The following is a 5,420-nucleotide window of genomic DNA, read 5'->3' on the forward strand; positions in this document are numbered from 1 at the left end:
ACTCACACACACACACACACACACACACACACGCAGACACACAGACACACACACACTTTCTCTCTCACACACACTCGCTCTCTCTCTCTCTCAGACACACACACACACACTCACACAAGTGATTACAGCACAGAGAAAGAATCACAACACACAATCAACATGAATACACATCAGTGACAAACAGACAGACAGACAGACAGACAGACAGACAGATAGATAGATAGATAGATAGATAGATAGATAGATAGATAGATAGATCCAGTCCAGATATATGACTGAGAATCTGATTTGACTGTGTCAAATTCATACATGAACATCATAATATCTTGAATCTGAGAGATTCTGAGAAAATTCACATCTTCAAAATAAAGACATTTGTGTGAAAGAACAGCAGAGCCATTCACAGTCAGAGCGCTGGAGCGATGGAGAGAGAGGTCAGAGTTAATGAGAGCCATCAATCCAGACAGACAGATCTCTCTCTCTCTGCCTGTGTGTCTATGTCTCTCGCTCTTCTTTATTATTTCTCCTCCTCGCCGCGTCTCTGTGTTTCTGGCAGACTGCAGGAATGTCTGGTACTTTAGGGACTCTGAAATTAGAGAAGCAGAAAAAAGAGGGAAAGAGGAAAGTCAGAGACCCGACCACAGAAATGTAAACATGTCTGGAGCTAAAATAACTGCGCTTTCATTGAAAACAGCGCTGGGAGCTACACCCTCGACACAAGAGCCATAAACTGACCCCAAACACACACACTGCTGCTGCTGGACACTCATAAACTCACTGCAACTCATCAAAAACAAGAGTTATTGTCTTACGGCATTTAGAATAAATGTATGTTAGACTTGACAGGACATCGCACATTTCACAACAGTATCTGTGTTCAAACCGATTATGCCGATATTAGTGCTGGTTGGATGCTAGGTGGTGCTATCGGATAGTTCTGCAGTGCAATCACACTCACGAGAGATTTTTTTTCTTCATGTATCTTAGGCTAACTAAAAATTAAAATAAAGGAAATAGAAATATTGATTTACACAGCTGAAATAATTAGTTCAACCAAAGGTGCGCACGGCAACTTTTGTAAGCCAAGGTGCTTTTTGAAGCTTTGGTCACAGAAATAAATGACAGTTTAACAGATATTCACATAGAAACTGTAATATTTCACAAAATAACAGGGGGTTTCCTGTATTTTTGATCAAATAAATACAGCCTAGAGAAAAGCCACAAGCCACAAGAAACTTCTTACTGATCCCAAACACATCAAATGAATTAAGCATCACATTATTTCAAGGTTTTCCAAACTGGGATTCATGACGGAAATGCAGGGGGTTTGTGAGTTTAATGAAAAGCTAATAATTAATTAAGTAATTTTTATATATAACATCAATCAAAATAAAACGCTTACTATAAAATCTAAACCTGCATATGCATTTTAGAAAGGAACATTTAACAGATGAAATGGGGGAATCAATAATTATGAATAATTTATTGCTATTGTGTGAATATCAAGTAGGCCTAATCAATAAAAAAAGTAACTGTAGTCTGATTACGAGCATTTTAAAATGTAATTTACTCTAATTATAAGTACTTAATTTTTTGAATATGATTACGCAAACCAGATTACATGTAATCAGTTATTACCCAGCTCTCTCTATATGTATTATTTATTTATCTACATATTTATAATATTTTATTTGCAATTGTTTAATAATAGTATTATTAATAGGTATATATTTATATATAAAATCTATATACGTAAACCAAAAATGTAAAGTCTGGAAAGCTGTGGCGCTGAGTGACATCAGCAGTACGCAGTACGCAGTACGCAGTACGCAGTACGCACTGCAGTGAGCACGCGACGCCATGCTGTCTGTGTAGGCAGCGCGCGAGGGTTTGACACGCAGCCTGCGTCTGTTTGTCCGCTGATGCGCTTCTCTTCACATTCACATGGTGAGTTTATCACTGGCTTCAGCGTTCCTTTAGTCTTCACTCGCTCTGTACTGGGGTGTTAGTGCATGGGGTAGAAAGAGAAATCATGGTTAAACGGTGTAAATAAGTGACTATAATCTAGCGTTCAATCTCAGAACAGCGTTCGTGAGCTCTAACAGTGAAGAAATGCTGTGTGGCCATGACTGACCCATAGTGACTGCTCAAGAGCAGCCTGAACACTGACCCCTGACCCTAGAGGTCAAGGGTCCACAGACACCTTTCTCACATTATATTGGCTGTAGTTTAGAAAATGGTGCTAAAATATGAGAAGAGCTCAAGAGTTAAAGTGTGTCAGAGCATCTTCATGTTGATGATGTTAGATAACTCCTGATAGAAAGGTACCTAATGAATTCGGTTGAAGTTAGCTCAATATTTCTGTGGAAACCGTGATGCATCTTATTTCTCAGGATTCACAGATGAACAGAAAGGTCAAAAGAACAGTGTTTATTTAAAACAGAAATCTTTTGTCTTTACTGGCACACTTTTCATCAGTTTAACGTGTCTTTGATGCATTCAAGTATTCTAAGTATTATAAAAACTCAACATTTGAACCGTGGCGTGTAGTGCAAGCTGTTGAATTAATCTGCCTGTAATTGCATCTCATCAGGACTGATCAAATATGAATGAAAGTATCTGCCGAATGCAATGTAGAGAAATTGTATCGTAACATGTATCATTTACTGAAGAAACAGTGTTGCACTCAGAAATAGTTTGTCAGTTTCACAAAGGACTGCGAAGAAGTAGCAAGAAACACATTCAATTAAACGTGAACTTTTGAACTGCAGCATTATTTGGGATATAATATCAACAGTAGTACAGGAGCAGTTTGGTGAGCTGAAAGTGAGACATTGTCCTCGATGATCAGCAGTATTCGAGCAGTTCTGGTGCGTGTGTTTCTCAGATGAGCTGCTGGTGTGGCGTCTGTAGATCAGCTTCATCTCAAATATTTCATCTATTTCCTCTCCATATTTTCTGCTTGTGATGAATCATCGAAAGTGCTTTTCTCTGCGATTATCTCTGGAAGAGCCGTGACTCTGTGAGTTTAGATCTGAAAGTCATAAAGAATCCGAGTTTGATCCTGCTGTTTTAGTCACAAAAGTCTTAGGAGACGTACAAAATATAAGACCATAAAATCAGTACGTCTCAAGTCACATTTATGTCTGTACTGCTATATATAATATAGAAAATAACAAAACCAATGATGCAAATGTGATTCATCTGACGGTGCCAGTGCTGTTAAATCAATAAAATCATTGATATTAATTGCTTGACCATTAATATTTTTCCTAATTTTTTGTGTTTTTATCTCTATGTATTGGTATTGCAAAACTGATCTGTAGTGCCCATAGAACTATACATATATCAACATAGATGTAGCATATTCTTACTTCTTAGACTTAAATCGCTTGGTTCCTCATTTAGGGTCATTTTATAAAGGCAAGTGTTTAAATCTTTTTAGGGAGCATCTTTGTAACTATAGTGTGCATGCAGAACATTTTTATTTATGTGGGCGAGGAAGTGCAGTTTTTGTTTTAACTCAGTAAAGTGTAAACAGTATATACAGTATATAATGAAAGTCAGTTGAGTCCAGTGCTCCTTCATTGATTTGTACTGATGTTTATTTGATTGTCAGTTTGTTTCCATCTGTAATGTTGCGTGTGTTTGTCTTGATTCCCCTCAAGTCGCTCCTAACTTTGTTCAGTGTTCTTCAAAATATCTTGTTTTGTGTTAAAACAGAAGAGTTTGGAGTGACGCGGTGATGATTTTGGTTGTGTTGTTGTTTCTGTGTTGAGTCGAACACACCCTGACACATCAGAACGTGCACAGCTACCGTAAGAGCGCAGGAATGAAGCGGTGAACCGCGCGCTGGCCCACAGACGGCACACACTCGCTGCTAACTCAAACCATGTGTGTGTTCACGTGAGCCACGAGTCCAGTCGTGTTGTTTTTGTGTGACGGCCTGCAGCCAGCGCGCTGGAGACTGCATATTAAACCACTTTAATCTGCAGTTACAGACCGTAAAAACTCAATTTATATTTCCCTCTGTGAGTGTGTGAGCACACGTGTGTGTGTGTGAGTGTGTAAGAGTGCACTGAGTGTGCGAGTGTGTTTGTGTGAGTGTGTGTGTGTGAGCGTAAGAGTGCACTGAGTGTGTGAGCGCACGTGTGTGTGTGTGTAAGAGTGCACTGAGTGTGTTTGTGTGAGTGTGTGTGTGAGCGTAAGAGTGCACTGAGTGTGTGAGTGCACGTGTGTGTGTGAGTGTGTAAGAGTGCACTGAGTGTGTCAACATAGATGTAGCATATTCTTACTTCTTAGACTTAAATCGCTTGGTTCCTCATTTAGGGTCATTTTATAAAGGCAAGTGTTTAAATCTTTTTAGGGAGCATCTTTGTAACTATAGTGTGCATGCAGAACATTTTTATTTATGTGGGCGAGGAAGTGCAGTTTTTGTTTTAACTCAGTAAAGTGTAAACAGTATATACAGTATATAATGAAAGTCAGTTGAGTCCAGTGCTCCTTCATTGATTTGTACTGATGTTTATTTGATTGTCAGTTTGTTTCCATCTGTAATGTTGCGTGTGTTTGTCTTGATTCCCCTCAAGTCGCTCCTAACTTTGTTCAGTGTTCTTCAAAATATCTTGTTTTGTGTTAAAACAGAAGAGTTTGGAGTGACGCGGTGATGATTTTGGTTGTGTTGTTGTTTCTGTGTTGAGTCGAACACACCCTGACACATCAGAACGTGCACAGCTACCGTAAGAGCGCAGGAATGAAGCGGTGAACCGCGCGCTGGCCCACAGACGGCACACACTCGCTGCTAACTCAAACCATGTGTGTGTTCACGTGAGCCACGAGTCCAGTCGTGTTGTTTTTGTGTGACGGCCTGCAGCCAGCGCGCTGGAGACTGCATATTAAACCACTTTAAATCTGCTGTTACAGACCGTAAAAACTCAATTTATATTTCCCTCTGTGAGTGTGTGAGCACACGTGTGTGTGTGAGTGTGTAAGAGTGCACTGAGTGTGCGAGTGTGTGTGTGTGAGCGTAAGAGTGCACTGAGTGTGTGAGCGCACATGTGTGTGTGAGTGTGTAAGAGTGCACTGAGTGTGCGAGTGTGTTTGTGTGAGTGTGTGTGTGTGAGCGTAAGAGTGCACTGAGTGTGTGAGCGCACGTGTGTGTGTGTGTAAGAGTGCACTGAGTGTGTTTGTGTGAGTGTGTGTGTGAGCGTAAGAGTGCACTGAGTGTGTGAGTGCACGTGTGTGTGAGTGTGTAAGAGTGCACTGAGTGTGTTTGTGTGAGTGTGTGTGTGAGTGTAAGAGTGCACTGAGTGTGTGAGTGCACGTGTGTGTGTGTGTAAGAGTGCACTGAGTGTGTTTGTGTGAGTGTGTGTGTGAGTGTAAGAGTGCACTGGGGGTGCGGGGGGGTGTGTGTGTGGGTG

This window comes from Sinocyclocheilus grahami, unplaced genomic scaffold, assembly GCF_001515645.1.
Source record: "Sinocyclocheilus grahami isolate Dianchi unplaced genomic scaffold, SAMN03320097.WGS_v1.1 scaffold1007.1, whole genome shotgun sequence".
Lineage (NCBI taxonomy): Eukaryota > Metazoa > Chordata > Actinopteri > Cypriniformes > Cyprinidae > Sinocyclocheilus > Sinocyclocheilus grahami.